We start from the raw sequence: 26,339 nt of genomic DNA on the forward strand, positions 1-26,339 counted from the left end.
TGAGATTGTCTTAAAGATCATAAGATTTTAATAACAACTCTGGGATCTTTTCATTAGCCTGATGGTGTTTTGAGCTGTTCCCCACAACCATGAGGACTAGAAACTTACTCTGAGATTCTCACGGGTTCATATGATTCCCGGAAAAACTCCAAACATCACAAGATCATGAGAGTCAGCAACATCAATTCCTCTGGCTAAAAATAAATGTGCAACTTTGAAAATTAATGTTACAGATTAAAATCGTAAATACAGACAACGTGCGTTAAAGCAGTCAGTTCTTACCGAGGGTCAGCAAGGCCTAGGAATCACTTACATCCTACTAAAGCCCTATATTGAGAGCTAAGATCTTGTGCTAGTTCCCTGCATTGGGTGGGATTTTATTCCGAGTGATTTACTAGCTTCACAGATGTAGTTTGATTTCATGCAATGGCTTAGCTGGAACAGGCCATGTTTTTTAACAAACCTAATTTGTAAAATGTGCTTTGAAATGACCCTCAAAGCTGAACTCTTTCTCTTCTTTCCCTGGATTTTTGAAATCTCTGATAATCTAGTTCTACTGACTCCTCAGAATTTTCCCTTCAAATTTTCCTCCCCATACTGCATGACATTCCACATGTTGGTGGGAATTGGCACAGTTTTATTAAGTACCTAATAACACATTGTGCAGTGACAGTGTGTCATGGTATTAAACTAGCCATGTAATTCTGCCTGACTCATCAAACAATATGGGGCAATAATGTTTGAATGCAGTTCAGCATATGCAGCTTTAAGAGGTACGTGGCAAGGGGAAGCTGGTTTAATGTTCCAAGAAATTAGCTGGGCAAAACGCAGTGTTTTATATTGTTAAATATTTGGCAGGGCAGAAAATGAAGTGCAAGTGGAAGGAACACATTGTCTTCTAGGGCATCCATGGGATGCCAAATTCATTCTACTTTACTCATGTGAGTAGTCCCATTGATTTAAATGGCAGCAGGAGCAGGTCATTGACTTCAGTGGAAGCAGTCTCAATGGGAGCAGGATCAAATCTGCCGCTGTATTCCCGTGAGTAAAGCATGCACGATCGCACATGAAATTCTCTCTTGTGCAGAGGACCAGTTCAAGGGCCAATGCAAAACTGACTACACCAGGTCTCAACATTTCTACTGAAACTCCTTTTCAATGGAAAATTGGGTTTTTGACATCAGGAAAGTCTCCCTAGAAAATGTTCTGATTTCCCACAGAAAATTCTGACTTTTCTTCAGATACCTCAAAACTTTTTAGTTGTTTCTCTCCCCTCCCCCTGTCCTTTTTGTCTTTTTGAATTAAAAGTTTTTTGGGGGAAAGAATATGTTTCCAATCAGTTGTACTATGGATGCCCCATGTAAGTGCTATGCTGATGGCCTAAGGGAAATATACTTGGTGCATGGGCCTTGTTTTGGGCATCTGCACAAGGGGGAAATTTCATCTGTAATAAGACAGCACATTTTCAACCTCCAGGTGAAATAGAAACAAATAAGAAACTTTCTTTATTAAGAGTTTAATTTCACTTAGCTGAACTGAAACTGCAGGAGCAAGCTGCAGGGACTGAATCCATATGGCTTCTCAATGAAATGTCACCCCTATAAACTAGGAATCAGGATATCAAGTGACAAGCATAACATCATCAAAAGAAACTCCTCTTGACCGATTGTGGGATAACTGGTTGCATCGAGAGTGGGACATTGTTCCTAGATATTTGTTGAAGCAGTTTTCTTTTAGCAATTAAACTTCAGTGCCAGGGCTAGTCATACCCTAAAATTAAAAAACAAACCAAAAATAACAACCACCCTCTTAGCCCAGTTACTAAAGGCAGTGTTTGCTAGAGATCAGTGGGACTATGTAAGGATCTTGCAAAATATTTATTAATATGTTATTGCTAAACAACCGCAGAGTAAAGATTCAACACTGTATCAGATTGCCCTGTGACATTCTTAACTCTTTCCTATATCACTGGAATGCCCACAAGAACTCCTGATGGATTTGCCATGACACTAGCTGTTTTTAGCTCTGCAGGTTTTGGGGTGAAGGGCATTGCAGGCATATGCTGGCCACCCAAATGTTACAAAAGGCCTAATTTTGAGACATGTGAGACACATGATTGAATGAATTTTGTGCTTGAAATGACAATGCTTGCATATGCAAATCACAAATTAGACATATTTGCATATGCAGTTACTCAAACTATAGTCATGGTAATTGCTTATCAGAATGACACATGGAATCTCACACTCATTTTGCATATTTGCAGTTGTGAGCATCAGCTTCCCAAGAGATACGTCCACAATCTAGTCTAATTGTCAATTTTTCCCCCACATAGAAACTTCCATGAAGGACAAACGCAGGGTAAAACTGTCCTCAGTTGTTCCCTCCCCACTGAGAGATCAGGAATTGTACAGAGCCATGCACTGATGTGAACAGCAGAACTAAAAAGGAGAACGGAAGGGGCAGTTTACATGTGTTCTCACTTTAACCCTTAGAGCACTGCATTTGCCCAGCTGCTAGTCAAGAGCACAGGCTTTGGCAGGGCTACGGACCATATTGTGATCTTATTTGCATTGGTGTAACTGAGATTAGCATCTGGCTCTGTGTGTGTACAGTTAGAGATAGCTATTATGTGGTTTGTAAGAGGTTAAAAGAAGGTGGAAACCATAACCATGAAAGTCATAAAGGCAACATATCCCAAGCCAAATAGTTTTGTTTCCAACTCCGGCTTTAATTATAACATGTCACATAATGATGACATAGTGTTATAATAAGCACATATAATGCATTAATCTGATATTATGTCTTGGCTTTAACAATAGGCACAGTGAACCAGCCTTAGCTGCTAACTCATTCTGAATGTATCTGCACACTCCACCTAGATACTTATCTGTCTCTTTAATTAAGTGGAGAGAAACATCTGGAGGCCATACCCATAAAACCAGACTCTGATGATAGCAGAGTTACTCTAAAGCTTTGGTTAATCACTTACTCCCACATATTGTCGCGAGGTTCCAAACTCTCGTCCTTTTCTTCTCACTTCGGTGCCACTTATTCTCCAGTGTGCAGGCAAAAGTAAAAAAAAAGGGCACAAGACCATTAAGGTACCAAATAATGAGCCCATTCATGCATTCAGGAGCAGAGCCTCCATTGACTTCAGCAGGGACAGGATTGGGACTAATACTTGCTGGGGTGGAAGAAAATGCTTCTGATAACCTGTCACTCATCCAGTGCCTTTGCTTAAATGGCCAGCTGCAGGCCTTGTCAATGGGTAGAATATAGCTGACATTTCATTTGCATCCTGCAAATCCCACTGATCAAACTGAGTCTCCTCCCATGACAATCAGTGGTATTACAGTGATCATCTTCAGTGGGAGCAGGATAAAGCCCTTATAGCATAAAGTCAGCTTTTCTGATTCAGGGGGTCTCGTGCAGCTTTACATGCATCTGAACAAGTACTCTTTATTTCTTCAAGTGCACTTACTTCCAAGAACGTGCGCAAGGTAAAACTAAAACAGGAATGGAGTGCTCTGAGTCTCGGGTAACATGGAGCAAGCATTTCCAGTGTGGGGGACAGCTGTTGTGTCTATTACCAATCTTTCAGACTCCCAGTTCTGTGCCATTTCATGTACTGAGACCATGCATGCCAGCCCACCTGAATGGGATCCGGAAAAAGGAACCGTGTGAGGGAGAGAAGCGCCACATGAGGGTAATTTTCTGCAGTGATTATGTCATCAGAACCAGAGACATAATGTGAGGTTTTTGTATTTCAGCACTACCTAAGCAGCCCACATCAGGATGGGCAAAACCAATGAGACTCTGTCCACTAATCTCCTTCCCCTTTCCCTCTTTCTCCCTCTTCCAACCTTCCCCAGTATAAAATGTTCTGCTGATGCCCTTTGAACTGATGATGTTGGGACAGTGATGCCAGAGTTTCTTAATCTTACGGTGGTACCTAGCTATTATGGGGATGGGTACGGAAATGCTGAAAAACAGACAGACAAGTAGATAGCTAGATAAGATTAGATGTACAACTAATTTAGCCAGTCATCATATAGAGCAACTGACACAACTTAATCTATATACCGCAAATCCTATTGATAAAACTGCTTTAAAAGACTTGCCTTTTAATTGTATTGAAAACCCATCTTTTGATCTGAATCGCTTTGGCAACATGTTCATTAGTTGAATGGCACCTCACCTGTCCAAATAATACGACGTTTGTAGTTCCTGGTATGTAAACGCGTCAGAGTGCAGGGTACATGCATGCATGCATACATATAAATGGCTAAAGGGCAGAAAAGATAACTGAATGTTATTGTACAGATACAGACTGAAAGCAAAATAATCTCCTTGTACTGATGTGTGAATATGAACAACAGTTCATAAAAAATACAAGCAGTCATTCATATTAATAAATAGAAGCCTGACAATTGTTTACATTAAGAGTATCCAGTATTTGAATTGCTTCACTAAGCAGAAAAAAAGACATTTTCTTGCTCTATAATTAAGTAGATGAAACAAATAAACACTGCACTTCCCTGTTTTTTCTGGTAATATTTATGAATTTTCCAGGAGGAGAAAGAAGAAGAAGAATGAAAATAGACCTGTCAGTTTCACTATTGTTTATGGGCAGTTTTACAACCCAGCTCTTGCGCACTGGCATCCATGCTGAAATGTACGGGTTGCACATGTTGGGGGGGGGGGACATTTGTTTGCTTTTTAACAAATTCTTTTTAATTGGAATTTAAAAAATAGCCCGGGGAGTTTTCCAAGTGCTGTTAGGTGACGTAGAAGGTTATTTGCAGAAAACGTAAAGTTTGGGCCAAACTGACATGCTGCTGTCTCTTAAATGTGACAAGATCAAACCAGCTAACATGAAGTGTACAGTTCATTAGTCCAGGTATTTCTGTGTGGGTGACATTCACCCTAGCCCAGAGGGCTAGCGACAGGGCTGCGCACCACTTGAGTTCCACTTAAGCAAAGACTGCTGGGTACAAAAACAAAACACAGATAAATAATTCTAGGTCTTAATTAGTGACGGATGACGCGTTCAGACGATTCTGTGGTTTTATCTGGATAAGCAACAAAAAAAGTTCAAATGTTAATCCAAGCCTCTTTGGTTTATAAATCAAGATGGAAATCTCACTTCAAAGCTGCCTTTCTCATGACATTTATAATATAACCAGATTCCAGCTGGGTTAGAAACTCTGGACCCATAGTACCGCTCATGGGATTTTAGTGACTCCACTTCTCACCCTTCTAGAATCAAGAACTGCAGGGGCACACAAAAATGAAACTGATTAACACAGCTCTCTGGAGAGTGTACACTGTGATCTTGTAATCTTCAGTGATGTACACTTTACCCTTCTGTGTTTGTCTAGGAGAGTCTTGTCCAGCCTCTATTTGTCTGGTATGCTGCCCAGGGCCAGCCCCCAAGCAAAAAAAACAACAACCAAAAAACCCTCTCCAAAGGGCCGGAATGCCACCCCTTGGAAAGTGCCGCCCCAAGCACATGCTTGGGACGCTGGTGCCTAGAGCCGGCCCTGATGCTACCTCTTTATATGGTTATGTTTCTGTGACCGCTGTCTTGTTCACCTGAAAGTGTCCATCACTGGATGTTTCACTTCAGCTTCACTGTACATGTAAGTGTTGTCTAACCTTTACAGACTGTGATTTTGAATGCCTGATTTTCAACCAAGATAAGTACGCTAGTGCACATATAAAATGTGTGCAATTACGCACCTAAAGGCCTGATTCGCCACTGCCTTGTATATTGCATAGTCATATATAGGAGTACAAAGTGTGTGTAAAACACTGCCTTTCCAATGTGGTAGCATTTTGCTCCCAATTTGTATAACTGTTAATAACAACACAAGGTACAAGGCAGTGGACAATCAGGCCCATGGCTGCTACTATTGTACATACAAATCAGGTATTTGCATGTGCAAATAGCTACTTATACATCCAACTGACATTTGCCCATGCAGTTACCAAGTTTGTGCATAGTCATTGTAACTGTGTCTGTATTTGCTCTTTCATATTGCCTGCCAAATGCCTTTGAAAGTCAAGGCCAGAGTGTGTAACACACTAAGGCCACAGTTCAAAAATAGGTGCCTAAAAATAGTTTATGTTTTGGCTCTGAAGAAAGTAGCCTGATTTTCAAATGGGTTGAACAGCCAGCAGCTCCTGTCCATTGGCTTTTGAAATATCAGACCACTTAGTTTAGCATCCAAATTGAGATTTAGGAACCTAATTTTATGTATGTAAGTTTTTGAAAACCTTTGGCCAAATAACCTGTTAAATTGACAGCTCTGTGTTAGAGTCCTTACCAGGAAGTCAAGACCTGGATGTTCCATGCCAACTGTGTAAAAAACAACGATATGTAGAAACTTCTTGTAGCTGGAGATATTAGGTATTGTTATTTATCCCAGAAAGACTGAAAAAAGGAAGTTTAAAACAAAGCAAGACTAGTGAGCAGTTCAGGACATGGGGCACAACTGGACCGTTGGGAAATTGAAATATGTGTTTCTCTGTTTGCAATGATAACAGTAGGTTGCACTTAGGGAGAGCATTTTACTCTTTCCAAGCTCTGGACTCGCCCTGGCTAATTAAGTAACTACATCTTTAAATTAAATCTTAATTACAAAATAAACAAACAATAAAGAAAAGTTACCTTTTTTCAAAGCTCAGAAAAGTTGGGTTGCCTTTTGGGTGAAAGCTTGCTTGCTTGCATCTTCTTCTTTTATCTGAACCAGTTCACTCAGCCCTAATCTTCTTCATCTAACCCACATGATTAATGCACACAATAATTTTAGAGCAGGCCAGGTCCTTGCAGGAAGCTGTGTGTCCTATCATGTCTTCACAATATTAGCCAGCAAAATAATTGTGGTTTGTTCAGTTAAAAAAAAAAAATCTCCTAATTTACATATTTCCCTTGAAAGCTCCCCACCCACCTTTCTTCATTATGTTGTAGACTTTCATTCTTACAACCTAATCTGCAAACTCTCTCCCCCCGATGGAACGTTTAGTCCCTTGAATAGTCTTGTTGCCTACAACGAGGCTGCTCACAATAGGAAACAGGTTTGGGCCCTTACATGTCGTGGCCCAGATTCTCTGCTGTTCTAGCCACTTTGTGCTGCTCAGGTGGTGCATGTTGGTAGAAAGTAGCCCTATTGGCCAGCTGGGAATTCCCCTGGCATGGGAGTGACATGGGCAGCTCTGACATCAGCTTATTCCTCCCATCCTGTCTTAGTGGTGTGGCGTGGCATAGTGGGGAAAGGGTAGAGAGTGCCTGCCCGATCTCAATTCCCAACTAGCATATAGTCCCATGGTGTTAGAGCAGCCCCAAAACTGCTCTAATTTACATTAATGGGCTGGAGCCAACATAGATGCAACATGAAAATTAAGGAGAGAAAACTTGCTTCCCCATCATGCACTGAGTATATCTCAGCACCAGAGAAAATCTCGGCCTTCCAGTTTTTCTCCATGGCAGCCCCTACAAAACAGGTGGTAGTGTGGATATTTGGAGGAAGGAAAGGTCAGAAGAGAAAAGCAACATGTTAGGTTAGCATGAAAAGATATAGTCCAGGGTCACTGTACTATCCCCTTCCCCAGTGAAACACATCAGCTTTTAACCACAGAAGCAATCTGAGTTAATTTCTCAGTTGTTAGCTCTGAACTTAATTATTTCTAAATGGAGCAGCTGCTGCCTATTAGCTTTGCTGAAATATGGCCCGAATCATCCTCTCACTCTTCCTGCATCAATCTGAAGCAGATAGTCTTGGGTGTTTGCCCAAATTTGCATGATCTACTGGTGAAAACAGGGGAATAGAAGAAGTCAGGACTCCTGGGTTCTATTTCTGACCCTGCCACCATGTTGAATCCTTCTACCAGGCCTCAGAGGAGAGCACAGGTTTTAGCTCTATGTGAATTATCCGAATGCCTAAAAATAGTCCAGAGCCATGAAGATCTAACGATATAGGGTGTTGGGCTCCAGGGTTTTGGTTTGGGCCATTCTAGTGACAAAGACCCAGATGTGAAGGCTGGATCTGGATTCAGGGCTATTACAGAGGCTGAGATTTTGGCCAGGCTGAAGCTGCAAGTGGCAGAGGGGAGAAAACAGCCCAGGAGGAGAACTAAACACAAACTCCCAGGAAAGCAAGATCCAAGTGCTCAGAGGGTAGCCTCCATTTCATGGCTGCTGATTAGGCCCATGCAATTGGAATTGGTAATTTTGCACCTGCATTTGAATTGGGGGGGGGGGGGGTGTACAGAAGAGGCAGTTGGAGGTGCCAGCGCTGAGGTTCTGGGGCTGCATCCCATTGTGAGTGCAAAAGGGAGGACGGGTCTTAGCCCAGCCGAAAACGTAGGCCTCAGCGTGTGTCTTCCGTTCTTATGTCCAGCTCTTTGGTTGGTACGTCTGATGCCTGTTGGGCAAGGGCCTGGAGGAAGGTTTCCTCGGAACATTATCTGCACGGTGTAACGTTCTCTTCCAGCATTTCACAAACAACCACAAAGAGGAAGAAAAAAAAAGGGGGGGGGCAACCCTCTTGAAATGAACTGCCTGATTCTTCTCTCCCCCACCTTCTCCATCCTACACGCTCCCTGACAAGCTAGTGGAAGCTTGATTAGCTTGTCTCTGTTGGATGTCATCCTTTGCACAAGCCTCCATTCATTTATGAGAGTTTACAGGACCTCATGGTGAAAGCATTAGAAGTCAGAACTCCTGGGTTCTATTCCTAATCCTGTCACCAGTTTAGCTGGGTGACTTGGGATGACTCCTGTAAACTTTCCTGGTTGCCCTGTAGCCTTTTTAAGTCTTTGCTGTATCGATTCATTCAGAGGCTACCAGAAATCTAAATAAGAATACTGGCAAAATGCCCCAGTTTGTCAATGAAATAAATTATAAACCAGAGAATTAGCCCATCTCTCCGCTGCTCCTGATCCCAAATCCACTGAAGTCGATGGAAAGACTCCTAGTGACATCAGTAGGTTTTGGATCAGATGAAGGGAAGGGAAAAGAGTCGAGCTAGAATTCAAAGGAGGGAAAGGAGGGCTGAGAGATAGGGGAGATGGGAGCAAAAAAGGCCTCAGCAGGATTCTGGGAGTGAAGACTCGACATAGGAGACAGCTTGGCTGGGATTGGCCAGATCTGGCGCCCCACCTTTTGCTGGCTCTTGACTCTCACTGGAAGGAAGCCAGCTTCCTGCCTCAACCTTTTAATTGAATTTTAATATTAATTTTTTATTTGTAATTTGTAGTTATGCTCATACAGATTAAAGCATCATGGGGCCCAGTCCTGTTTCCATTGTGGTCAATGGCAAAACTCCCACTGATTTCAATGGCAGCAGGACTGGGCTCAAATCCTCCCTTTCTCTGCCCTCTCGGCTGCTGTTCTGGGGTTCCCTCCTTTACTTTCTCTGCTTGGTGCCCAATCCAGGCCCACTCCTCTTCTCTGTCTTTCTTTCTTTGACACAGTTAACTGTGTAAGTCCCAGGCTGGCTTCTCCATCATGAGGAGAAATTAGCTCCTGTAGAGAGTAAGAAGCAAGGCAGAGATTTTTGTTCTATGCATTCACTCAAGGGCTCCTGTGTTAACTTGAATGGACATCTCCTTGGCTTGATGGCATAGTGTTTTTCCTTCTTGCTTTTCATTACAAGCCTCGTGGGAACATCCAGCTGATCTCAGAATAACTGGCCCACTTCTTCTTAAGTACTATGGTGTGAATGCAGGAACATAAACCAGCTGGACTCACTGTAATTTCGAGACACAAATGGACTGCATCCCAGCTTACTGGGAGCTCCTTAATTCAAGAGACTGAGACTCATTAGTGAGATGGTGCAAGCTCTTGTGATTTTATCACAAGTATCACAATATTAGATGTTTTTCTTAAAGCCCCAGCTCCTGGAGTCATGTGATTAAATGAGACTCTCAGTTTTCATTTAAAATAAAAAGTAAGTTTCTAACTCTCATGGCTACATCTGAAGTCTTTAAAATGGGATGTGTGTGCACCCCAAAGGCTCAGAAGCCAGATGGCAAATAAAAAGAATCCCAAAAATACTACTTTTTAAAAAAAACCTCACAATTTTTAAGCTAGTCTTGAGATTTTGGGAGTCTGAGTCATGATTTTTGAACGCTTGTAGTAGGCAATGCTGGCTACAAAACAATGAGAATTACTGACTATGTCTGCACTGCATGAGTATCCACACAGCAGTGACTAAGGGGGAGATTTTCCAATGCCCAAAGGGTAGTTGTGGTGCCCCGCTCCCCACTAAGTTAGGAATTGTGACTCTGCCCCAGGGTTGAGAGGCACCTCGCTACCACCTGCCCTTATTGCGAGGAAGCCTTGGCTGTGCCTGCTGGGGGTCAGTTCCCCAACTCCAACAGCCAGGAGCCACAGAAGTGTACCCCTCTAGGCCTACCTGTCACTTTACAGGTTAAAGAAAGGCCTCTGAGCACCTCCCTGGAGTGTCCAGCCTCTGGTCCACTGGGCACTTACAAACCTGCCTCCTCCAAAGCCACAGTACACCCCATCTTACCAGCTCCACCTCTCATCACTGCTCCACCCCCTTAACACACAGCACTAAGATGCATTTATCGTGAACTCAAGAATAGGTTTAACAAAGAATAGAGACTCAAAAGTAACAGTAAGTAGAAGTTTTGGAAACAAATGGTCACATATAAAATAAGAATATGCATTCTAGAGTCTAGACTTACTTAAGAAGATACTTTCATGTCTAATAAAGTATTGCTCACCAGTGCTTTACAGCCAGGGTGGCTATGACCCCTCTTTCAAGAGACACAATGTGCTGTCAGTTTGTCTTCTCGGTGAAGGATCTAGAGTGTCTCTTAGTACCCCTAGATAGATCAGAACAATCATTATTATAAACAGGACCACCTGGCTGATTGTTTCTTCCTGTGGCTTTCCTCTCACCACCTCCTGGTGATCTGCCATAATTCCAAATCTTTAATAACATCATTTTCGGTATAGTTACTTAACTTCTTTAATATTATCTGTCCATACATTTTGCAATGATTATGTTGACAAGAGGGCTACTGGCTCATGGTAGAGACCTCACATGCCCCTCCTCGCCTTTAGTGAACTATTATGCAAATATCTGACCCAGGGGCTCTCTGTAAAACCCTGTGTACCCTCCCCCAGTTGGCACCAAGAGGTTTCTGGGCCACAAGAGTTAGGTGCTAATACCACCCTTTGTGCCTATGAAAGTCTTCCCCTAAATCCCAATGTCCTGTTCCAGCAAGAGTTGGGTTTAATGTAAAACCTGGGGATGGAGAGGTGTGAGTAGATTATCTGGGGTCAGTCTCTTCTTTGGTTGTTTCAAAGCCCTTGTCAAAATAGACTCATAATCATGGTCCAAAAATCACAGGAACTACGGGAGACTTGGTTGGCTCACTATGCAACAAAAGGAGAGGCCTGGGAGCATGCATGAACTGAATAAAGAGACACTTGGTTTGTGATAGACAGGGCTCCCTCCTGCGGGTCATATTAAGATGGCTATTTATCCGGTTATTTTATCAATTACATCACATCCATGGATCTATCTACTGAATGGGATCTCCAGAGGCAGAGGATGGTCAAGGTGGACTCATTCATTTATTGCCATGTGTTGCTGAGTTGTGTCTCAATTAGACTGCAAGCTCCTCTGGCCAGGGAAAGCAGCATGCATGCTTGTGGCACTATAGAAATAATACCTAATCATTAGCAACAATGATTCTCTTAATTCCACATTTACTCTAGTTTTGTGTCTTCACCAATTTGAACGCCTGGCAGGTGATTGATCACTCATCTGCATGACATTTCAGCAACATTTTATACAGTTGCAGTTCATATTTTAAGCTTCCCATTATATTACTCCATTAATTGTTGGCAAACAACAGGCAGCCACAGAGCGTCAGGAATTTTGAAGGCTCCAATTTAATTTAAATAGCGTTGATCTCAAAAGCTGGCAGCAGAATGCGGTTTTTGAAAACGTTTCTATTAGAAGCTGCTGTTTCAGTTTGAATTTGGCAAGAAAAACTCTTTTCTAAACATTTACATTTCACATTCTTTGGGCCATTTGAAAAATGTCAGCTCACAGCTCTCCACCCTGCAGAAAGGTTGTGAGGAATGTTACGCTACAATGCTTGCAGACGTACAGTTTGCCTTCCCTTGATTTACTGTACAATAGCCTTTATTTTAGCTCCGTTCCCAATGTCGTGGCTTCTGATTTTAGTTTCACTCAGACAGTGTGAAGCCACGTTGAAGTCTCTAGCTAATGAAAATGAAGTCAAATGAATTAATAACAATAATTTGGGTGATGATGTGGTCGTTAGTTCTGAGACGCCCTGATTTGAATAAGCTTGTGCCCTAAGGTTGTATTGTCCAACAGCGGAGAAAATGAACATTTTCCAAAATGTACTGGCTCTTTGGGCCAGGGATGATCATTTACTGTGTGTCTGCACACTGGGGCTTTGATCTGGTTGGCCTGTAGGTGCAAAATAATAAACAATGATAATAATGTAGGGCCACAAATCTGTCCCATTGAAGTTTACTCATGTGAGTAATTGCTCAGCAGTTTGAGTAAGGGATTCGTAATCTGGCTGTTACGTAGCAAACATCACAGGCCCCTTACTCACATTGGTGAGCACTCACCCTCATGAGCAGTCTCACTGAAGTCAACAGGCCTGACTCCTCATGTGAGCAAGAACTCACCACCCTGAGTCGAGATTGCCCAACCCGATTGTAATAAGCTGGCCCACTCCCCAGCTCACACAGGGCCCACTGCCACACCCAGAGTATCCTTCCAGGCTGTTTTATTTTCCCAACATAGGCAAAATTAACAAAACCAGTTCCTCAGGCCAGCCTGGGCTACAGCTCCCAGGGGTTTTCCCCCTTAACCTCTGGCCTTCCTGCAGGAATCTTCCATGCTCTCTTCACTGAGCACTGTTACTCCCCAGAAGGGTCCCACTGTCTCCTTTCCCAGGGGAGTCTGTCAGTGCCTGGCACCCACCCTCAGGGGATTCCTTATTGCTCCCTTTCCCACTACCCAGGCCTCTTGGCTGCTGGTCTGTCTCCTTTTTCCCAGGGAGCAGGCAGTGAGAGTCCCAGGTCTGCTCTCTGTGCCCCTTTCCTGACTGACTCTCAGAGCTGATTCACCTGGGTTCTGTCTTCTCTAGGCCCCAAAGCCCCTTTTTAAACCTTACTGGGGTGAGCTGAGCTGACCAGTCAGCTGCATTGGCCTTGCTCTCTCTAAAAGGACCAGTGGCACCCTGTGAAACCAGCCCTACTTTATTAATAGCATCAGAGAAAACTGTTAGCGGCAGTTTTATTCGTCACTTAATATTTTCACTGAAAGTTCTAAATTCAATGCAAAATACTCATTGAAAGCACACATTAAACCCCAGGTTGTAGGTGCACGAAGATATTCACCATGGCCCTGAGTCAGCAAAGCACTAATACATGTGCCAAAATCCCAGATTTACTGTTAAGCACATGCTTATATACTTTGCTGAATCGGGGCTGATGAGCTTGAGTCGATGAAGTGCTGAGCACTGTCAACTCTCAGGGAGGCCAGTGGAAGTTAATGGTGCTCGGCACTTGCAGCATTGAACAAATGCAAGTACCTACACATGTGAATGACTGTGCTCATGTGAGTAGCCTCACTGAAGGGTTGAAGTCAATGAAGCTGCTCATGTGGGACTCCTTATGTGAGAAAAGTCATGTATATTTGCAGGGTGGGATCCAGTGTCAGTTGTTGGACTGCCTGCAAACTAAGGGTACTATTAATTTTAATCTGTTTGTCAATGGGGTTTATGGTGTCTGTTCCACTCTATCCAGGTGTTTTAAAACCACAATCACAATGGTATCTCGTCCGGTACAAAACTGATTCTAGGCCTAGGAAATTTTTCTTTCAGGTGTTCAGTGAAAGAGACCAGATTTGATCAAAGCCGGTCATTCTCTTGCTTCAGAGCCAGGGTAACATTTCCTGCATGTCTCAGATTCATCATTTTGGTGGGAATGTTTGTGGAGAATTCCATTGTAAGGTAGAATCATAGAAGATTATGGTTGGAAGAGAACTCAGGAGGTCATCTAGTCCAACTCCCTGCTCAAAGCAGGACCAACACCAACTAAATAATCCCAGCCAGGTCAGGCCGGGCCTTAAAAACCTCTAAGGATGGAGATTCCACCACCTCCCTAGGTAACCCATTCAAGTGCTTCACCACCCTCCTAGTGAAATAGTGTTTCTAATATCCAACCTAGACTTCCCCCACTGCAACTTGAGACCATTGCTCCTTGTTCTGTCATCTGCCACCACTGAGGTAAATCTACAATATGAAAGTAAAAGTTCTATTGCAAAGTAAAGTATTAATTATTGTTATGTAATAATTCAGAATAGATTGCATAAATATAGTGCCCTTCATTAGAGATCAGGCAATTTGCAATGTTTTAATTAATGAAGTTTCAACACAATATCTCTATGATGAAGCTAAGGCTATGTCTACACTACAGACTAGGGGGTTGATTCCCCTGCTCACAGAGCCGGATTTACATCTTGTGCGTCCCTAGGCACAGCATCTTCAGCTCCCCATCTGCCTACAGCTGACCTTTGCATTGTCCACAGTTTTAGAGTGGTAAGGAGCCCCTAGAATGCCAGCACCCCTAGGCATGTGCCTACTGTGCCTAATTGGAAATCTGGCCCTGCCTGCTCATGTGTACATTCTTGTGCTAGCTCTCACTGAGCGAGCGCACGAATAAATAGCAGTGTAGCCATGGTAGCACAGATAGTGGCAGAGGAGACACAGCTGAGTACATACCCATCAATTTCAGCCTAAATTATTATGCCCATGTCACAGGTCAGTAAACTGAGGCACAGAGTATTTAGCTCTAAAAATGCAGCTAGGTGCCTAGTGAAATTTTTTAAAGTACCTAAGTGCCTAATACCTATTGGGCACTTAGATGCTTTTAGTCTTGTTTATAACAGCCCTTAACATGTCTGAAGACTGTTATCAGGTTGTCCCTCGGTCTTCTTTTCTCAAGACTGTCAGGTTTTCTAAACTTATCATTTTTGTTACTCTCCTCTGGATTCTCTCCAATTTGCTACATCTTTCCTAAAGTGCGGTGCCCAGAATTGGACACAATGCTCCAGCTGAGGCCTTACCAATGCCAAGTAGACAAGGACAATTACCTCCTGTGTCTTACATGCAACACGCCAGTTAATATACCCCAGAATGATATTAGCCTTTTTTGTGACTGTATCACATTGCTGACGATCCACTATAACCCCCAGATCCTTTTCAGGAATTCTACCACCTAGCCAGTTATTCCCCATATTGCAGTTGTGCACTTGATTTTTCCTTCTTAAGTGTAGTAAGTTGTAATAGTCTTTATTGAATTTCATCTTGCTGATTTCAGACCAGTTGTTCAATTTGTCAAAGTCATTTTGGATTCTACTGCTATCCTCCAAAGTGCTGGCAGCCCCTTCCAGTTTGGTGCTAAATGCAGATTTTATAAGTATATTCTCCACTCCATTCTCCAAGTCATTAATGAAAATGTTGAACAATACCGGGCCCTGGACAGACCCCCGCAGGGCCTCACTAGATACAACCTCCCAATCTGACAGCGAACCACTGATAACCACTCTTTTGAGTACAGTCTTTCAACCAGTTGTGTACTCACCTTATAGTAAATTCATCTAAACCACATTTCCCTAGTTTGTGGGACTGTGTCAAAAGCCTGACTAAAATCAAGATACATCACCTCTACTGCTTCCTTCCACCCACTAGGCCAGTAAATTGTCAAAGAAGGACATTAGGCTGGTTTGACATGATTTGTTCTTGACAAATCCATCTTGGTTATTCCTTATCACTCTATTATCTTCTAGGTGTTTACAAATTGTTTGTTTAATAATTTGTACCAGTGTCTTTCCAGTTATGAAAGTTAGGCTGGCTGGTCCTCTCCAGGTCCTCTTTGTTTCCCCTTTTAAAAATAGGTACAATGTTTTCCCTTCTCTGGTCCTCTGGGGCCTCACCTGTTGTCCTCCATGAATTCTTGAAGATCATCGCTAATGGTTTTGAGATTGCTTCAGCTAGTTCCTTAAGTACCCTAGGGCGAACTTCATCAGGCCCTGCCAACTTGAATAGATCTAACTTCTTCCTTTGTTATAAAGACGTAAGTAAATAAATAATAATAATAAAGCTTTCAAGCTGTGATGTGGTTTTTGCTGGTAATGGGAGGAGACATTATCAGAGTGTTAGAAAATTCCACTGAAGTAGCACAATGGTTATTATGGCAAAACTCCAAGAGCTTCTCTTCATGATACAGGGTCACTGGGCAACTAAGGGTCACAACACTATGTCCTCATGTTCCACAGTCACAGTATCTTTGCTTGTTATGGATAAGATCACCAAGTCCACCTGCATTTGGCTCTTTATTCATTATTTGGAGCTGCCCACATGCAGATACTCCACCATCCGCCACCCAGGAAACAAGCTTGGTCGCTTTGGGTGCCCCAATTTTATACTTGGTCAAGATGAAGTTCATTTTGTGCAAAAGACTAACACGAGGCCTACACCCCAAAGATCTCCACTCTCACTCAGATAGGGCTATAGGAGAGTTAAAAAATGACAGCAGACTTGGCCAAAGAAATCAAGAGCTCTGAGGTGGATTTGGGGTAAGAAGGAGCAAAAAGAAATGGGGTGAAATGGCCAAGTCTGAAGCTGCAGTTCTCATTTGGCAATTAGGTGGCTAGCCTCAATGTGACTAGTAATGGCAAGAACTTGGTTGCAGCAGCTTCATCCCAATCTAAAACCAGGCTGTTTCTTTGGAGGATGGCCTTAAAAATAGGGTTGAAATGGTCCAGTAGGATCCTCTCCATTAACTTGCAAGTTGTAAAGTGGAGTGATATTGGGCGATAGCTAGTCATTTGGTGGTTTCCCATGTTTGAGGAGGGCAATAACTGTTGCCTCACACCAGCTTTTGGGGATCTTCCCCATCTAATATACAGCAGTGAATAGATCTGGCAACCATGCTTGTCCCTTTGCTCCCAAATTCTTATGGAATTTGGGATAAACACTATCATTGCCAGCAGCACTTTTAGGGCACGTCTACACTACGAAATTAGGTCAATTTTATAGAAGTCGATTTTTAGAAATAGGCAATCGACTGTATAAAATCTATGTCCACACTAAGTGCATTAAGTCGGCGGAGTGAGTCCTCACTACTGTGGCTAGCATCAACTTACGGAGCAGTGCACTGTGGGTAGCTATCCCACAGTTCCAGCAGTCTCCACCGCCCATTGGAATTCTGGGTTAAGCTCCCAATGCATGATGGGGCAAAAACATTGTCGCAGGTGGTTTTGGGTACATGTAGTCAGTCGCCTCTCCCTCCGTGAAAGCAACGGCAGACAATCGTTTCACACCTTTTTTCCTGGGTTACCCGTGCAGATGCCATACCACGGCACCTTTCCCCCTTTGAAATAAAGTAACTATTGTTTTGAAACCATGCATTCTTTCTTTATTAATTTAAAAAAAGATGAGATAACGGACAAGGTAGCCCAGGTGGGGTGGGGGAGGAGGGAAGGAAGGACAAGGCCACATTACTTACTGTAGCCACACTAAAAAGCAAACTGTTTGAATGACAGCCTTCTGTTGCTTGGGCCATTCTCTGGAGTGGAGTGGCTGGCTCCCCTCCCCCCACGTTCTTGGGTGTCTGGGTGAGGGGGCTATGGACCACGGGGAGGAGGGTAGGCAGTTATACAGTGGATGCAGCGGGGGTGGGAGGGCGCGCGGGGGGCTGTGCTCTTGTTGCCTTTCCTGCAGCTCCAACAGACGCTTCATCATGTCTGTTTGCTCCCCCAACAGATGCTTCATCATGTGCGTTTGCTCCCCCATTAGCCTCAGCATCATGTCCTGCCTCCGCTCTTCACACTCACTTAATGCTTTCCTGGCCTCTGCCACTGAATGCCTCCATGCATTCAGCTGTGCCCTATCAGTGTGGGAGGACTGCATGAGCTCAGAAAACATGTCATCGCGAGTGCGTTTTTTTCGCCTTCTAATCTGCGATAACCTCAGGGACGGAGATGATAGGGGGAGCATAGAAACATTCTACGCTCTACGATTCTGGGGGGACTGCATGGTCACCTGTGCTGCTGAGTTCACCAGGCTGACCAAACAGGAAATGAAATTCAAAAGTTCCCGGGGCTTTTCCTGTGTGCCTGGCTTGCGCATTGGAGTTCAAAGTGCTGTCCAGAGCAGTCACAATGGAGCACTCTGGGATAGCTCGCAGAGGCCAATACCATCGATTTGCATCTCCCCTCGCTGGGGAGGAGTACAGAAGTCAATTTTAAGAGCCCTTTAGATCAATGGAACGGGGTTGATTGTGTGGACGCAGTCATTTTTAAATCGCCCTAGCGCGGCTAAATTCGACCTAACCCTGTAGTTAGGTCCAGGCCTTAGTGGCCATGCGGGCCTTGTTTATATCTTGTATAGTATATGGAGATGATAGCTATGAAGTGGCAGTCTTTGAGTTCCCTGTACTGACACTGGCAGTCACTTTTGACTGATGGTGTCTTACTGGGTCAGTGACTCTAAGCTTACAGAGGAGAGCCCAGGCTTTGCAACTAGAATGAGTGAAATCAAACCCTCCACTGTCTCATTCCATCTCTTCAGATGGGCAGAGTTCAATGACTGTATTCATGCTTTTGCTGTAGCGGGATCACTACTCTTCTCAAACTCTTTGCTTCTGTCTCCAGCTGCCAGCAGGGAGTATAGACCTTGTTTCACAACAACTTTAATAAGAAGGTGAACAAAGCAGTCACAGTTTTCTGGAATAGCCTTGATATGGTGCATATCATCTTCAATTTCTGCAGTATATGCAACCCAGTTCACTTTGTGGAAATTCCACTGTGGTTTTAGCATTGATTCAATCAGTGGAACTCCAAAGTCAACATGCAGAAATAGTGGGGGGATGTTGGCTGTGAGGAAAATTTCCAAGCACTGTTCCTGTAGCTTACAGAGGACCACCACTATTGTCCTTCATCAGAAAGCAAAGGTCTGGGCCGGATGAGTGAAATGTCTAAAGGAAAGTGAACGTCTGTGAATGAGGCCCAATCTGTGAGTTGCTCACCAGCTGCAGTTGCTCATTTCTACTATAGTCTCATTGTGAGGGGTGGCTATTAAAGGCACCAAAATACACTACTGAGAGGAGATAAGATGGTAAAGTGGGTTTTGGCTATTCAAGATTTGGAGGTTTATAGATGGTTGTTATGGTCAGTTGTCTGATTCTTACTGCAGCAATAGAGATTCCCATGGTCTTGCATTCCTCCAAGAGTAAGACATTTGTAAGATCAGACTTCAAGATGTTCAGGGTGTAAATCAGCTTAGAGCCATGAATGCAGCTTGCTCATAGTCTGCAGCATGTGTTTCTTGTTGCACAACGTGTTACTCACCTTAAGAACTCTTGAAAGATAGTCACACTTAGCATGCGACAAATCTCCCACATTAAGTTTGTATACGTGTAAAGCTGGTCCTATGAGTCTTCCTATGGTTCTCTGTCCCAGAGAAGAACACTTAACAAATGGAAGCTGAAGGTGCTCCACAGCTCCGAAAATCAGGCCATAGGCTTTTCAACCCCAAATGAGCGCCTGCAGAATTAATAGGACATTTATTATCAACAAAGTGTCTGGTGCATCGTATTACCCAGATTCATAGCTGGTACAGTATCCAATTAAATCTGTGATGGTATTTACACTCTTGAGCAACTGATAATACCAGTTTTGCTACAAAATTAATAAATGCAAATGATAATTGCATTCATGTAATAAACAAACCACCTGTAAAGATTTGCTGCTTTCATTTCATGATTTTAAAACAATGAAACGTACAGAGAAAAGGAAATTTAAGGTCTGATAAACCCCAAAATAAACGGAGTCCTTGCTCATTTAAAGGCATCTATGTATGGGGTGAACCGTTAATAAACTGGCAATACTGCCACCCAGTTCCTGAAAATATACATCATCCACTCCACTTACGCAGTCTGTGAGCTGGAGTGGGTAGCAAATAGTGAATTACAATTTACTAATCACACTGGGAGCTTGATCTTGCACTATGCATAGACGGAGTATTCAGGGTTGTTTCATGTACTGCAAGCTGGGTAATAACATGAGAGTATGCAGTCCTCTTGTAAAACTAAAATGACACTTTTTAAGAAAACTATTTACAGAGATGCTGCAACTGCAGCTAGTATTCCAGCCATGTGCACACAGACTGAGTCCCTGGTGTCTCCTCCAAACTCTCCCCTCCTGCAACCTGTGCTCTTCCCTCAAAGTTCCATGCAGGTGGCTACATGTTTCTTTTGAACAATTTTTGTTGTTGTCTCTTTTGTGCCATTGTTTGCTGACTTGCTGGAGCCAGAGGTTACTAGCACATAGCTCACCCTAGGGACATGGCCTTTTCCACCAGTCCGTTGCAGCCTCTTAGGCCTAATGGTCCTTCAAATGTGCTGGTCTTCAACCCAGTTTCCTGTTCCTTGTTTGCGTTTCTGCTGTTGGTGGGGGACTTGCTTCCACCCTGTTGCTGCCTTCAATCTGTTGGGTGGCTCTTTCAAGCACCTCACAGCCCAGCATGATTATTGAATACCACACATGGCTGCCAAGCTACTTTTGGCTAGTAGCAGGAATGAGGCCTGCAAAAGGAGCACAAAGCTAAGTGGCTCACCATAGCCCTGATTCCTGAGATCTGTCCATTCTCTGTCCACATCCCACCCATTATTTTACTGTGTGTTCTTCAGAGTGGATGAGCAGGGGCATTTGAGACTCTTTCCTGCTCAGTGCGGAAGGCTATGCCTAGCACTTTGTTGCTGTTGCCACTCACATGTGTGCTGGAGAACAAGAACGTGCAGCACACCCTGTGAGAGTTTGCAGGATCTCAGCCTATGTGAGAAGTATTCCATCTCTTCATGCTGACAGCTGCTGAAAACATCTAACTCTAAATAAAAGCGTGGTGCTGGCAAGCCAGCTGAGACTGAATCCTGAAGCTGCTTTGAGACACAATGAATGGGAAAGGGTCCATGGTCCACAGAGCAGTTTTCTCTCTGACATTTCTGATGGGGGAAGAGGAGTTTGTGTGGTTGCAAAAGGGAAAGCCTGGGCCTCATTCTGATCTTTCTTACAGTGTTAAAACAGAAGTAACCCCACAGCAATCAATGGAGCTATCTGCATGTGAATGTAGCTAACTAGAATACCTGCTCTTTACCTGAGACAATACGGGCCAGGTGTTCAAAGTGGTCTCAACCTGGCCTTTACATTTTTGCCCGCTTATATTTTGGCCGGTGGGGTTGGATTTTCAAAATTGATCAGTGTGCTCCCATTGAGGTACCAACTTCAGGGGGAGGAGAGTTAGGCCAATGCTGATTGCTCTGGAAAATCCTACACTTGACCTGGATTTGAGAGTGTAAATAGGAGTCCGTACCTGCAAACCAAGTTGCATTTGCACATACAGGCCCCCATTGGCCTGTTGTTGTGAGGAAGGTTCTACCCACACAAATAAGTGAGAGCACCAATTTAAAGGCCCTAACAAACAATTTCATGTGGTGTCCTCTTGAAATTGAGATGAAGGCTGTAAAATAGAAATGTTTGTTTGTGAAGCGTGGGGCGTTTGTGTTTCAAAAAGAGGGACGATTGGAGGTAAAATCTCTAAATCATCATGCATCTTCCTTGAACTGTGCATCGTAAGAGATTCTCAGAATCATTCCTGAGGCACATGTCCCTTTGTGTCTCCATTTTAGAAATTAATAGCCATTAGGGGCAAACACTCACATTCGTGCTCTTCCGTGCAAATGCCTCTTCTCCCCATAAATTACCTCTTGTGTGCGGATTTTTTCTCTGTATATCTCTTGCCGTGTGTGGGAGTTGATGGCATCAACTTTATGAAATCTCAGCACATGCCAAGAGCAGCTGGAGAAGTTGAAACAAGTTCTGGGTGAGGTGAGTTTCATGGGCTGGGCAGGGGCTGAAATTAGCAGAGGTATTATGGCTAATTGCCATCCCTGGAGTATCGTGTACACCATGTGCTGCTTGTCTGCTCTGTGGGCAAGTTCCCCATGGAAAGAAAGATTTAAAAAACTAATAATACAGATTATAAAACTGGAAGGATCTGTTCAGCAGAGAAGGCCAAATCCCTCCCCATTGATTCATTATGTAACTTCTAGTATCTCATCACAAGTCTGAGGTAATTATTATCCTTAGCCCTTGAATAGCACTCTTCATCTTCAAAGCACATCACCGACATTAAAAAAAATCATCACAGCATTCCAATGAAGTGGATTATCTTCTTTTAACAGATGGGGAAACTGAGGCACAGGGAGGTTAAAGTCTCGCAGCATGTCAGTGACAGTGCTACTGGCTCCCAGTCCTGTGCTCAGTCCACTGAACCAGGAGGCCAGGATACATGGCAGGTTTTATGATGAGAAGAAGCACATTAGAAGGGCCTCTCCATATTAAATTGGGGCAAGATTGCAATAGACATGACTTCCCTGCCCAATTTGGAGTTTTATGTTGGCTGCTGCAGAGAGACACACACATGTAAGCCTGTCTGTGAGGGAGGCTCTACAAATGGGATTCTGTCAAATGTGGCTGTCTGTCATTAAAAACATCATTAACCTAATTATAAAAACACTTTTTTTTCTGGCAAGTCAGATGGGTATTAAATACCAGATCTCCCAGGGAAAAAATCCTAGAGTATACATTTTCATTAAAAGGGATGTGCAAATGGGAACGCACAGATGTGTTTGCTTTTACTGCCTAAAGTGTGCGTGTAATTCACATGAATGCACGTGCAGCCGTGAGATGTACACGTGAACGGCCAGCTGCGTGATAAACTGTCTGTTTGCTCAGGCAGTGATAGCACTTGCACATGCAGTTGCAGTCTTTGCACATGCAAATGCACACACCGTTTTTCTGGCAATGTAGGCCTATGGGTGATGCTGTTCTGCTCAGTCTATGCTCCCCATGCTCTCTGGTAGCAGCAGGGACAGGACAGGACTTTGCTTTCACCCCATCAGCTTCACTACAGCTGTTTGGTTTGGAAGCAGATGGCTGTGAGAGGGGCCCTACTCTCAACACCTCCACAATGGGGTGTAAGTGCTTTAGGTTGCCTCATTGCCACCAAAGCTCTATTGTCTTTTCCATCGGTGGAGGAGGAGGAGAGGGGAGCTGATCCCTGATCCCTTCCTTGGGGAAGGAGGGGGGAGATGACCCCTGGTCCCTTCCATGGGGGGGTGGGGGCTGGCCGCTGTGGTCCCTTCCATTGGGAAGGCGAGGGGATCTGATCTCTGATCCCTTCCATGGGGAAGGGGGGGCGGGGGGAAGCTGGCTCCCAAAGCATTTACATATCACATTTTTTATAAGACCAACCATAAAATCTCAGCCTATAGCACTGCCTCCTGTGGACACGCCCTGCCTATGGCTGTGCAGGTACTCAACTAAGCAGTAATAATACTCACCTTTTATACAGGGCTTTTCATCTTCAAAGCACTTCTCAAACATCATCTAATTAACGATAGCACCCTGTGAGGTAGGTATAGCTGTTACGCACACTTTAAAGAGGGGGGAAGATGAGGCAGAGAGGGATTAACGCAGACTGAGACGCCGTGTGAGAATTGGGATCAGAGTTCAGGAGTGCCTGGACCCCTGGGCTGAGCTCTGACCACCAGACTGCCTCATCTTCCTTCAGCTAGTGTGTGTGGTGCCTCAGTGCTGCACAGCAACTTGGACATGAGAAGGGCAGACACTCTGCAAAGTGATCTCCCAATGACACCTTTCCTCTCACGGTCACTTGGGTTTTCCTAGCATGTTTCTCGTCTCTGGGGGAGGGGGACATTTCTCCTTCTCCTCTCATTCAGCATCCTTTCCAGTTCCCATCTCTGTCAGACACAGGGTCCTGGTGATATGGTCTGAAGACTGAGTTTTCAGATATCTATTGCTGTCATGAATAACACCGACTCACGTGCATTATCATCAGCCGCTTTACCGGAGTTCTTAGTAGCACTTAGATGGTTGCGTCTCACCTATAGATCTCAAAGCACTCTAGAAAGGTGGGTTATTGTTACTGGTCCCATTCCCCATGTGGGAAAGGGGGCATAGAGCACATGGAAGAGGCAAGACTAGAACTCAGGCTTCCTGACACCCTGTCTCTTGCCCTAGCTCCTGGACCATGCTGCCTACCTATACCGGGATGCTCTTAGTGAAGGAAAAGGAGGACTAGTGTTACTGGTTTGCCCTGACAAGCTGCTGTCCTTAACACTTAGCAGTTCAGTTGTCCACACTGCACCTCAAACCCACTCAAGCTGAGCTTTGGGTCTGGTGCCCAATGTCTTATGACCCTCAGCCTACTTTCATGAAAGTGCAGTGAGTTTCACCCCGCTCTCTCACATCCACCCAGATAGCAAATGGCTGCTCCCTTAACAAGCCAGAGGACACCCCCATTCTCAACAGATACATAAAGGATCAAATAGGGGGCGGGGGCTGGCAGGGCAGGGGACAGGAGGGGCAAAAGAGGGGCAGCCCGGGAGAACAAAGCTTGGTGGTTCAAACTTGTCAGACTTGAATTCGCAAGTGAACCTGCAGGGTCTGGTTCCTTTCCAGCCCTTACATCCCAAACTGCAGGGCTCAGTTCATGAACCAAAGCCACAGGGCTCTCACAGCCCTAATTGATGTTCGTGTTATTGCAACAAAACATTTATATAGCATCATAAAAGACCGGTCGCTTTACAAAATAGATAAGACACACTGCCCCGAAGAGTTTAGGCATTAAATAAGCCAAGACAGTCAAACACAAGACAGAGCACCAGCCTACAGTTCATGAGAGAACGGCAGAGTGTGACCCTTGCACAACTCATTTCATTTTATTTAAAAGCAGCTGCTTTGATTCATGGAGGCATTGGTGGCTCTTGAATGCTGCCACAGCACAGGGGCCTGGAGCTTTCTCTTGTATGTAGCATTGCCCGGACTGAGTTTCCCATTGCCATCTGACACTGTGGGATACTGAGCAGCGTAGGCAAGTGGGAAATATTGCAATTCATTAGCTGGGCAGGTAGCTTTGAAATGAAATAGTAATATTCATAATTAATGTTCTCCATTAAGAAGAAATCCCTACATATCCCTCCCTATCTAGACAATCTGGGTAGAGCGAGGACTTCAGGCCATCTTATTCAGTCTCCAGACAGACTCACCCAAAAGGCCCAACATCAATATGCCCTGTATACAGCCAGCATCATCCCTAACCACACCCTAACCATGCCAAAACAAAACAAAGACACTTTAGGTCCTTTGTGTTCCTGTGTGGGAGAGGGGTGCCTAGGGCCAATTTAACATCAACTGAAGTTCTGAGCCATGAACTCTTCCTCCGACTGAATTCACAGTTAATAAAAGGAAATGAAAACAGATTCCCAGTAAATGAAATAACACTTTGAAGAGCTGCTGGTTACATTCCATCCAGTTCTCTAAATCCTAATGCCCTATTGTTGGTCTCTGTCCATTTGGTGATAGATATACTAAGCAAACACTGACGAGATTTTTTCAAAGGCTAAATCTAATCTGCTTTAAAGCTGTCATAATCCCAGGAAAATCAAGAACAGGGTGTGTATGTATCATTAAGGGATATCATTGAGTATTTTGTTGATTATTGGATTCTATAGCCCTTTTCATCCAGCCATCTCAAAGCCCTTTACAGATATCAGTTAATTAACCCCCCTGTGCACACAGAGGAAGGGATACTGAGGGCTCACATCACCCACAGAGAAATGCAGCCACCTCCCTCACCTCTGTCTTCTCTTGCTCCTCCACCTACCTTTCCATCAACCCCCGCAGCATCTCCTTCTCCCTGTTTTCCCTGTAGCTGTAGCCCCCTCCCCTTCTTACTCTCCACCTTATCCCTGGGTGAACAATCTACTCACACGAATATGCTGGTGACTCATAAATCTATTTCTCCACACTGGTCCTGCCTCTTTCTGTCCTGTTCCTCTAAGCCTACCACCTCCTCCCTGATGGCTCACTGACAATGCAAGCTCAACCTCACTAAGACTGAACTCAGTACCTTTCCTCTTAAGCTTTGCTTTCTCCATCTCTGTTGACAATGCCATTATCTTCCCTGTCACCCAGGCTGCACCCAGGGTGTCCTCTTTCCTAACCTTCTTGTCTATGCCTTCCAAGTCCTTTGCAGCTCTGTCCTGACTGCTTCTCATGACTGGTCCTTTGTGCAATGTGGACATCTGTTGATGGAACTGAGACCCACCACATTCCTCTCAAATGGGCCACCAAACAGTGACCGGATCCCTACTCAAC

General features: G+C 44.1%; 1 long non-coding RNA gene across 2 annotated transcripts in view; it reads right to left on the reverse strand.

The window, feature by feature from the left end:
- Positions 1-1,655: 1,655 nt before the first annotated feature.
- LOC120381131 overlaps positions 1,656-26,339 on the reverse strand; it is a 71,131-nt gene continuing 46,447 nt past the window's right edge. The window contains exons 1-6 of one of the 2 annotated variants that reach the window (XR_005587945.1): positions 16,032-16,168; positions 10,759-10,860; positions 6,677-6,783; positions 4,202-4,288; positions 2,993-3,655; positions 1,656-1,770 (exon numbers count right to left, since the gene is read on the reverse strand). This is a non-coding gene — a long non-coding RNA (uncharacterized LOC120381131). Of the gene's footprint in view, positions 1,771-2,992; positions 3,656-4,201; positions 4,289-6,676; positions 6,784-10,758; positions 10,861-16,031; positions 16,169-26,339 lie in introns of those variants that run through there. The other variant, XR_005587944.1, reaches the window with a different exon arrangement.

Source organism: Mauremys reevesii, linkage group 13, assembly GCF_016161935.1.
Source record: "Mauremys reevesii isolate NIE-2019 linkage group 13, ASM1616193v1, whole genome shotgun sequence".
Lineage (NCBI taxonomy): Eukaryota > Metazoa > Chordata > Testudines > Geoemydidae > Mauremys > Mauremys reevesii.